The sequence below is a fragment of the Alligator sinensis genome, unplaced genomic scaffold (genome assembly GCF_000455745.1).
Source record: "Alligator sinensis unplaced genomic scaffold, ASM45574v1 scaffold813_1, whole genome shotgun sequence".
In the NCBI taxonomy this organism is placed as follows: Eukaryota; Metazoa; Chordata; order Crocodylia; family Alligatoridae; genus Alligator; species Alligator sinensis.
Window position 1 is genome coordinate 212,372 of NW_005842321.1, and position 11,290 is coordinate 223,661.

An 11,290-nucleotide genomic window follows, 5' to 3' on the forward strand; every position below is an offset into this window, starting at 1 on the left:
GAGAGGAGCCTCAGGACAGCCCAGGCACAGGCTCTGGGCAGCTGCAGCAAGAAGCACCTGACAGTGGCAAGGGGGAGGTGGTCACTTTTTCCCTGTGCCTAGCATTAGCTTCTGCCTGGCTACTATCACTGCTGCTGCTGTTCAGTGTGGGTGAGCAGTCTAGAACAGGCACAGAGTGGGCTGGGGTTGGGGCTGTGTGCATGGGTCCTGGCTGGTCTGGAGCTGGTCCACTCCAGCCAGGGAAAGTCTGGGACAGGCACAGGGTGGGTTATGGTTGGGGCTCTGCATATAGATCCCCACCGGTACGCCAGGGCTGGGGCCAGCAGTGGCAGCATTTGGAAGGATTGACTGTCACCTGGGATGCCTAAAAATGCAATCTAGCCATGGATCCACTCCAGCCCCTGTGTGCAGAAATGAGGGACCTGCTGTGGGACTGAAAAAAGTCCCTCCATGGGTCATATTTTTCCCACCCCTGAGATATAGGCGTTTCTGTTTTTGCCTTTGTTTTGTATTTGCGGATAGCTGAAAGGAATGGAGAGGAGGAGATCCAGGCAGGGAGGGGGTACAGTGATGCAGTTGTAACCCCCTTTGGTTCCTGTTCCACCCCAAATTTTAAACCAAATTTCAGGCAGTTGCAGTAGCATTTCTATTCAGATAGTAGTGATAGAGTCAACTGACTTTGTGGCTCATTGTGCTCTACCTGATTCCTTCTCATTTCTTTACTCCATAGGTGTTAATGACCCTCTCCTTTTTAATGGTGTGATGTTCAGGTAATCAAGCTAACTATTTTTAACTCTACCTAAAAAACATTAACTCAGGTGTGGAAATAACTTTCAGTGAAGCATTAGATGCACTGTCAAGATGCTCAAGAAGGCTAGATTTTACTTTATGAATCCAAAAAACAGACGTCAATTTAATTATAATGACTGGGGGACTAATGAAACACCATATTTTGATTATTTTTACCTAAATTTGGTTGATTTTTATGTATAATGTAAGGTACAACAAATGGATGTATTTTCTATTAAATGTATACTTGTTTTTGCTCTGGTCTTAAGCTGAATAATATAAGCCTAGGCCACTTACTTATTAGGAAAGCTTCTAGTTTCTTTTTAACTTCATAAAAATATGTGTTGTCTTGTATGTGATAATGTACCATAGCATTTGTACCCCCCTTTTCAAAATCCTAATTCCACCCATTCAAATGCATTTTGGTCAGACAATGAGAGTCTTGTTTTAGTGTGCTAGTGAGTTTTATCTTAGTGAACCAGTTTCCACAAATGCTGTTTGTCTCATGAACACAAGTCTCATTTTTGAGATCAACAGCTACATATTTTTTGAAGCATAACAGTTGCTGGTCATTACCTTGGGGATTCCTTGGGTAATCAACTGCCTGTAAAGCTGGACTTGATGGCCTGGGACACACCTTAAATTCTTATATTCCTCTCATACAGGATGATGTTCTGCTGCTGAATTAGCATATCATTTATGTACAAGAGTTCAATTACTACTGGGAGAACTGTCATTCTCCTGGTAGAAACCAAAATTGTACAGATGTTTACTCTTTCTCCTGGACCAAAAATGGCAGTTCCAGGAGAAAAATAAACCAACTCTAACCAGGCAGAAGTCAGTTCCAAAAGAGATTCACTGAATGTAGGCCAGGAGTAGAAGTAGCATGTACAACCACTTGCCAGTACCAGGAGCCATGCAGCGAAACCAGTGTAAGTTGCTTGGTGTGGGGGGGGGAGGGAAGGAGGGTGGGATGGGATTTGGGAGAGCTAGCAGACCTGCAGGGGGTGGGGGTGGTGATATTTTTGGAGTTTGTCTGTCAGGTGGTGGAGGGATTGTGGGGATAAAAACCCAGTTAGGGTTGGGGGAGAGAGAGGAAGACCACAGCCCTTGGGCTGGGGCAAGTGGCTGGGCTTTCTCAGCCATGGGGCTGTGCTCTGAACACAGTCATTTTTCATAGATTTATAGATTGTTAGGGGCTGGATGGGACCTTGTAGATCATCAAGGCCAGTCCCCTGCACTAGGCAGGAAAAGGTAACTGGGGTCAAGTGACCCCTGTGAGGTGACTGTCCAGTCTCCTTTTGAAGATTTCCAGGGTAGGTCACTGCATCAACACTGGAGGGTCTTTATTCCAGTCTGGACACCTTGACTGTGAAAGAGTTTTTCCTGGAATTGAGCCTGAAGCGACCTTCCACGAGTCTGTATCCATCTGGCAACCATTTAATTTTACATATAATACATTGCTCCTGGTCTTCCCCAGGGGTGCCCTGGAGAACATCTATGCACTGAGTTCTTGGTGTATTTGATAGCTTAGGTTAACATATTTCTGATCTGTTAGTTCACCTCCTCTGAACTAACTTAAATTGGATCCACCTTTTTTGCTCAGTTTAATCTCTATGGACACTTGCACAGATCAGCATTTAGACCCTGGGTAGATTGATCTAAATGTAACGGCTGTATGTACCCCAGACTGGTCCAGAAGGGGACGGGAACAGTGAAGCAAAGCCTGCACCCTCTTTCCCAAGCTGGGCAGTGCCAGTGAAGCAAAGCCAGGCACTGAATGGAGCTGCAGGCTGAACATCTATATGCTCCCTCTCCTGGAAAGATTTCTAAGGTGGAAATTTCTGAGAGATTTCCACTGGTAAAAACACATATCTGTTCATGGTCTTAGAACTCAATTGTGTAATCAATAAGAAATGAATTGGAGCACTGTGGGTATGTGTAACTGAGTAAATGATTCACTGCAATTTGATTTTTTTAACAACTTAGATTTCATTCCTAACTTCTGTAGACTTCTGTGCTACATCCTGACAGTCACAAATGATGAATAACTGGCAGACTCAGAGTTTAGTCAGATGGGAGATACAGTCCTCTGGCTGGAAGAAGATGGAAGAGGCTGTGGAATATCATAATGATTTTGCAGTACCTGCAGTATAATCACATGAGAACTTATACTGGCATTTCCAGTGTTTTAGCTCTTTCTATTCTTTTACTGTTATTTACGTATCCTAGTGTTTGCACTGTGCTTTATGGACAAGTGAGAAGTTTGGGCCATACTGCTAAGATTAGCCATTATATAACTATTAATGGGAGAATAAATGAGAAGACTTTTTTTAAATGGACATGTGGTTGTTTTGCTGACTTATGAATCTGTTAGAATAGCTTTTTTAGTCCTTTCTTCATTTTTATATTGTATGTAAGGCAGGCAGTGCTCTGCTACTTCTTACAGCTACTTTAAATGAAGGGCATCAGTTAGACCTACAAGTTCCCATGAAATATACACTGGCAGGTAACATCTACCTCTCTCCTCTACTCCCTCTTCATTGGGTGGTGTCATTGCTAATCCCAGATACTTTGTTTCTGGAGTACTTTAGGTTGATCTTGGGTGGGGCAGTGGATGAGAAGTTTTGGTGGCTGAATGTAACAGTAGATAGGGGTGGTGCATGACACATTATTCTGTCAATAAAAATGTTCATACTTTTGTAGAGCTGAAACCTTCACAACCACTAAATTCATTTAAAATCATCAGCAACAACAAAATCCTGAAAGGGATACTTTTAACTTAGCTCCCAACATCTCGTTATCCCCATGGTGTCCAAACACCAGCTAGTTTTGTTCTACTGGATGCTACAGGGCGAGTGGCCCAGCCTTGAAGCACTTCTATGGGTCATTGAGCTTGTTTAGTATTGATAGCACCCCTCTGGGTCATTGAGTTTGGCTAATATCGATGGGGAAAGGTCTTAAAAATGTTAGTGCATTATGTTTATCTCCTGTCCAAGTCCTTTCTTTCTGCTTCCCAGATTTTTATAAAGGACTAGCCTTTCCACATCAAAAAGAATCTAGACATTATTTTAAAATACTACATTTTGTTCACAATGTCTTTAAGCATTTTCTTTTTTGCTTGTTAGTGCCAGTGCTCTGCCCTTGTCCTTATTTTTCTTTGGCTGTAACTTAATTGGCAGACACTGAGGTACCTTTTCCCATGGGTGTACCATTATGGAGAACAGTTCATTGCATCTCTAATCAAATGTTTTTGAAACAAGGTTGAACAAAGAGCTTGGTATCTTTAAACTCAATTGGGAAATTTCTATGGAACTGCATAGCAACAGGGCTGGTAAATTAGATTAGAAATTTTCTGTACAGAAAATGGGAGTGCCAAAATCCAATGCATGGTGGTGCTGTATTTTTTGCAAGGTAGAACTTAAACAAAAAAGCAAGCACCCCATTGCCCCCCTCCCTAACCCCTCCCCAGAAAAGATAGAACCCTTACTTTTTTTCAAATAAAAAAATATTTTGAAAGCTCACTGTGCATTTATGAGAATGGTATACTGCCTTTATGTAGCTGCACATTTGGTTTGTGTTCTATTCTGATCCTGGGCATGCAGGACACATTATTCTAGAAAAGTAAGAAAATAGAAAAGATGCGATTGTCCGACCCCTCAGAAATATGGCACAGTATATACAATATAAAATTTTCAAATTTCCTATGTAAAAATATTTGGTACTAGGTGTTCTTCAGTATTCTCTTTTTTTAATACTGTATGGAAGTACATAAATGGAGTGACTTGAAACTAAATTTGAAATTGTTCTATATTACTGAAACTGAGTTGTTTTTAAGATAAATGGGTTGAAACAGATTAGCAGATTTTAGCCTTCTGCAGTAAGAGGGTATCTATAATAAAACACAAAAAACTAATCCATGCTTTTACACCCTGGTTTAAGACCTGTGCAAGCCTCGTTGAAATCAATGACATTTTATCAATTCAAGTAAGGACACAAAATGACCCATTTTTGCTACGGTTGCAAACTTCAGAATCTGGCTAAAAGTTGTAATTTGTTGACATGATATGCAGCCAAGCAAGCCCTTAGCTGGGCAATACTCCCATTAAGACCAGGCTTCTGTATTATCGAATCCAAACAAACTCACATCACAGAATAATCCTTAGCTTGGTTTCCACTGTCAATTTTCTTCCTTTGCTGGTGCTTAATTCCTGTTTTCTCATGGCTTCTGAAGAAGAAAGGAGAAGCTGAACTGCTGATCAAAGAGCTTATTTAAAAAGTAAATGTAGTTTAGAAAACTCCTTATAGAGTACTTGAACCTCAGCCTATTTCTCATGTTCCAGCTAAGAATTATATGCCATCCCACTTCCCCTTTAGCTAAGTGGCACTCCATGGGGAAAATAATCTAGTTGAAAAATACCTTTTGAAAAAAAAGCTCTCTCACGTTCTCTCTCTTTATGCTGATGGAACTGTTTTCTAAACTTTATCTTTTCTTCTTAATTTGTGCATTAAACAAAATCCACAGCTAATGTGGATTTGCCAACTACATAGGCCCAAGGAAAACAGAGTCCCATATTTAAAACAGTTGTATGTTGCATTTAACCATGTTCAACTAGAGTTCTTCAGGTGTTTCTTTCCATAGATTATAACTGATTTTTAATATATATTCTAGTCCACAATTCTATTTTTTTTAATAATTAGTTGTTTTTCATCTCCATCTCTCACCCTCTCTTAAATAGAATTGAAGATGGAGATAAACCAATAAGCATTTGGCACAGCCCCAAGAAATCTGGGGTTGAGGATAAACCAGGCTTTTGGTTATGTTATCACATGCCATTAATTCATTTTCAAACCACAATGTTATTTTAATGTTGAGCCAAAAATAAACTACTTACAGGATGATCAACTTCACTATGCCAAATTTCCTAAAAGTGCAACATCAACTAAAAATAATACATTGCGTACAATTGAGGTAAAATATTACTATGCTGTGTCTTTATCCTTGACCAAATATAACCACATCTGAACTGGAAGAGTGTTATCCTGCATGAACTGAGATGCATATTATCTCAAAGTACATATTGCATTACTATAAATTTATTGTGGTATTACTGATATGATGACAAGTTTAATATACATATTTAGCTTCACTGCCCAAAGATCTAATCCACTGCCCACTGAAATATTAATGTTGACTCCAAATGATGCTGGATTAGACATTAAGTCCTGTCAGCAGGCTAGTTCTATGGGTAAGTAGACCTGTTATATCCATGTTAAAAGAAGATGCAACAAACCATGTACTTTTAGTGCTTTATGCCAACTTTTGACTTTTTTAAAATGCTATTCAATGAGTCCTAATATTCTTCGTGGACAACCAGACCTACAACTATCCTTGATGGACTTAGTCTGTTTTTGTGCTGTAGTAGAAACAGAAGAATTTTGAAATTCCAATTCCAGAGAAATTTTAAAATCTTGAAAAAAAATGACAACTTAGATTTAAAATGTTACATATTGAAATCTCCTGAACAAGAATTATGAAAAGTTTTGTTTTGAACATGTAATATTTAGATGAAAAATGTTTCAATATTGACGTTTCATTTAAATTGTATTTTATGTTATTTTTCATTAAATTTAGTTGGAATGATTTTAGTTTTCAGTTTAATTTGCTTTACATTTCATTTTATGTATTTAAATTTAATCTTTATGTTGTGTTTTAAAATTATTAAAGCCAGCTGCTATTCTAGTTAGTTCAGAGGGAAAAATCTTGTATTAATTTTTTTTGAAGTGTGAAGATGTTAAATTGTTTTACACCAACATCAAACAGGAGACTGAAAAATGACAAAAAAAAGAAGTTTCACTCTATTCTAAATAGCATAACAGTTATTATAATATTCTTGTGTTTTCCTAAAATCATTTATCTGGGATATTAAAAACAGCTGCTATGTTAACTTAGTAGTGACTTAACCATTTTACTTTGTTTATCTGTTAGGATCACAGGGCTAATAGACAGCTGCAGTCTGCCCAAGCTGTGAGACAATAGAAAGTTAGCTGAATGAGCTAGCCTTTGTGTTGCTGACTGAGGCAACTAAAGCACCGGTCAACCAGCAGGGCTGTGGCTACTGAGAAGAACAATCCAAGTATTTAGTACAGCACCTGGCAGCAGGTCAACACTCAAGCCTTTAGTGATTATTCCAATGCCGCCTTCTAGTCTCTAATACCAAACCCATTTGTCAGTGTTTAAACCTAATCGTGTCCATATTTTCTTCCTCTATATCCATTCTGATTTCTAGTCTCTTATTTCTGCTCTCACCTGCAGCTCATCTGGTCTTTGAACTGCATCCTACTGTGGCTTTTGAGTATATCTATATCACCTCTTCGGTAAGCCTGGGACCACCAGCAAGAAATAAGCCCTACCCACTTACACTTAGGCCACAGCCCCATGCATTTATGAGTAGATGGTTCAGAACATCCCATAAATGTCACACTTTTTCTCTCTGTCACAGGACTGCTCCAAGCCATCTACTCCACAAATTTGTGGGCCTGGGTATGTGCAGAGAGGACACAAGTGAGAGGGACGTGTTTCTCAGTGGTGTGCCTAGGCTTGTTCAGAAAACAGCATACACATAGCCATTGACTCCTGACTCTTGACTTATGTCCTGATTTCTGCTGCTGTCTCCTGTCCAGTAGCTGATACTTTGGTTTTTTCCCTGGGTCCTGACCCTCAACTCATATTGTGGTTCCAGATGTCAGTCCTAATTACTGGGCAAAGACTACTCACACCCCAAAACCATTTATCAGCTTCTGAGGACCCATAAAGTCAACCAGGCTGCCAAGGAGTCCATGCAACTGGAAGCCCAGGCTGCAAATGCAGGACCAGGTCCAAAAAACCTAGGGAGCTGGGAAGGTGAGGTTGGTGAAAACCTGCTTGTTTTCTGTCAGCATTTCATTGGAATTGACATATTCCCATGGAACATTTTGATCCTTTTAAATCAGGACTTTTTCACTGGAAAACTATTCCATCAGAAACATTTTAACCATCTCTTATATAACTCCTAATAGCAGCAATGGTACATCTCTAATGATCTCTGGTCTGAAATAACTTGAACTTGATGACCTTCTGGCACATCATAAAACCAAAAAAGGTTGTCAGTAAAGACTGAAGTGATTAAAATTAAAATGTTACTCTTATTGTCTGACAGAATTAATTCATTGTTTTTGTGTGTTTGTGTAGCCATCCAATCACACACAAATAATGAATAAGCTTATATATATAAATTATGTTTATCATCATTTGAAATTGCAAATATATGTTAATAGAATTTGTATTTTAGTATGACTTTATTTTACTGTTTAAATCTATAGAAATAATATTTATAAACATTCTATTTTTAACAGAGAACACATTTGTTGACAATGAAATAAACAGAGGTGGGCATGTTTACTGGAAATGAATATGTCCTCTATGTTAAGTATTATCTGAAGCACTCATGATGGCATTTGTCTCTCTTTAAATGGATGACTAGTTCTTTCAAGGAGAATAATGCTTTACCTTACTGAAAATTCACACAAAAATACTTTATTGTATTTGAACTGAGTTGTTTAGAAATACACTTAAATGAATGCAACGTTTCTATGAAAGGAAATAATGATGCTTACATGAGCCAAGGCTATCTACTATATGGCATTTAAAATACTTAAAAAAAGGAAGCAGGGCCTTTTATATAATGCATTAATTGTTGGCATGCTTATGTTATCAGCTGCTGTGTGTCTGGTTACAGGTGATAATTTTAATCACTCATGTAGATGGAATTCTGGATTATTTCTTAATAATACTGTTAATAATATGTGCAATTGTGTTAATAGCCATGATAATTGTATCTTCTGATATGATATAAACCTGTTTGAATTACCTTTATACATGGTTATTGCATTGTTCTGCTCTTCTGGACAAATGCATGTCATAAAAGAATACCTGATGTAAGAAGTGTTTATAGATTTTAAGGCCATTGAATTTTGTCCCATCAAATTCAGTAATGTGTAGCTGAAACTAAAACATATTTTTAAAGAAGATTACCAGGCTTGGTTACAAGACTTAAAGTGAAGGATAGCATCGCATTTTTTAAAACACTGTAACAGTCACAGCAGAATGTCACACTAAGGCCCCTGCCACATGTTATACTTAAGATGTGATTAACCAGCTAATTATGTCTTAAGTCGTAACCCCGCCACACGTCCAATCAGTTAATGGTGTGATAAAACAAGGAATAAGCCACAAAGTTATTCCACAAAAATGTATCACCATGTTGTGACTGGTTGCTATCCCACCATTAATTGAATGTGTGGTCAGGTGGGTCCCTGTGGATGGGAGCCCCATCAGCTGATGGGGCTCCCAGCTGCAGGGGAGCACCATGCTGCCCCATGACTGGGAGCCTGCAGCTGATCTGGACTCCCAGCCACAGCAGAGTGCCATGCAGCCTAGCAGGTGGGAGCCCAGGTAAGTTGACCAGGCTCCCAGCCAGGAGGGCACATGGTGTGCCCTAGTGGCTTGGCACCCTGTCAGCTAACCCAGGTTCCCAGTTGCTGCTGCAGGGGGAACCTGGGATCATGATCCCGAGCTACCCCTGTACTGGCAATAAGGTGTGATGCGATCTTATGGCAGGAAGCTCAGTTGTGCAGATCACACATCAGATCCTATCACTCCTTTCCCTTATTAAGCCCCTAACAGTGGTAAAGTAATGTGAGTGGTAGGCACACAGGGGCTAATGGGCAACTGGTGTATATTTACAAGGAGAAGGGCTCAGGAAATGGGGCCAGCAGGCTCCTGGCAGATGTTTAACTAAAGATGTAATGGAATCTGATCCACAATCCAACAGTGACATCTCCTGCCTTGCTACATGTGTTCATGATCCCAGACTCCCCCTGTACTGGTAAGTAGCAAGCCAGGTGTTTGGTGCACTTGTCTTGAAGTACCAGTCATCTGATCAGCACTCTTATCACCAGAATCGAGGGCTCTGATGCACTTCAGAGGCTGGGAGGCTGATTGGGCTAGCCACATGTTCAATTTAAGGTGTAATGAGAGCCAGTCACAAAGTTATACATATTTTGATTAATCGTGTCTTAAGTATAGCATCTAGGGTGGCCATCATAGAGGACAATCCGGTTGTCCTCTGTCCTCTGTTGATACGAAACTGGACACCTTTTATGTCCTCTATTTCTCTCTTTAAGAGAAAAATAGAGGACATAAAAGGTGTCCAGTTTCATATCAATAGAGGAAGACATAAAGGCGTTGGGTAGACATAAAGGGGTTGGGTTTTCTATCAATAGAGGACAGAGTAGCAGAAAACTGGAATGCCCTCTATGATGGCCACCCTAATAGCATCTGACAGGGGCCTCAGATTACAAACCTCCAGTAACTGTCAGTATTCCTGGAGATTCCTTGTGTGTCCTTCCTATGTGGTCATGTTTGCTCTTGATTTTTAATCCCTAAAACATCTAGGGCTATTCACAATTTCATTTCTTTTGCAGAAAAAAAATTGTATCCATCTTCTTTGCAATGACAGCCTTGAAAATCTAAAGAATTAATCAGTTTAAAACCTAGCTACAGATCAAAGGTTATTCATGGTTTCCTCTCCCCTCCATCAGTATAACAGAAGGCAAGGCCTGGCCACCCCAATGCCCTAGCCAGGGTAGTTGGGGGAGGGGGTTGGCCCATGAGGTGGTGGGGCTCCACTCTACCCTGCCCCGACTACGGCCGCAGCAAGGCCAAGCCAGCAGCTTTGTGCTGCTGCTGTTAAGAGGCTCAGAAAGGGGATGGGAGTGTCCCCCCCCCCCCCCCCCATAGGCCCAGCACAGCTTTCTCCAATATCTCAGCAGTGTAGCTGTGGGGAGGCCTGCAAGGCATAGGCAGGGGGATCCCTTCCCCCACCCCTCCACCCAAGCCTCTTGACAGGTGCAGCATACAGTTGCTGACTCAGCTTGGCTGGGGAATGGGAAGGAAGTGGAGAAATGGGGAACAGAGCTCCCTCACATCATGGGCCCAGGCCAGCTCCCTGCAAGACCCCAGCAGGGGTACCTTACCTCCCCCATCCCCACCTACCCGTCCTGTCTCTCCCCTGTTGCACAGGGAGGAGACTTTCCTCTGTGGCAGCCCTCCAAAAGGGTGCTTTGGGATGCAGACAGAATCACCTGCTTAACCCTCTCAGGGAACCTGAACAGAAGTTCCCATAGGCACTCGGCTCTAGAGCGCCTTCAGTTAATAGCTAATTTAACGAGGGTTACATTTTTGCATGATCGGCCATTTAAAAAATGCTCTGCAGGCGTGAACATGTGTTGTGTCATCACTGCTGAGCACTTTCAGTGGCCTTATCTTGTGAAAAATGTAACTTATATAAGCACCTTCCCTGGGTCAGAAGAAATATGCTTTTCTCGGTGACAGACTACTGATTTTTGGGACCTATGGAATATACAGTAAAATCTTTTTTTTTTTTTTTTTGGGGGGGGG

The 11,290-nt window shown here is 40.6% G+C and overlaps 1 long non-coding RNA gene across 1 annotated transcript in view; it reads right to left on the reverse strand.

Annotated features, from left to right (window-relative positions):
• LOC112551067 overlaps nucleotides 1–11,290 on the reverse strand; it is a 31,748-nt gene that overhangs the window by 9,932 nt on the left and 10,526 nt on the right. The window contains exon 2 of the long non-coding RNA XR_003095212.1: nucleotides 4,937–5,017. This is a non-coding gene — a long non-coding RNA (uncharacterized LOC112551067). The remainder of the gene's footprint in view (nucleotides 1–4,936; nucleotides 5,018–11,290) is intronic.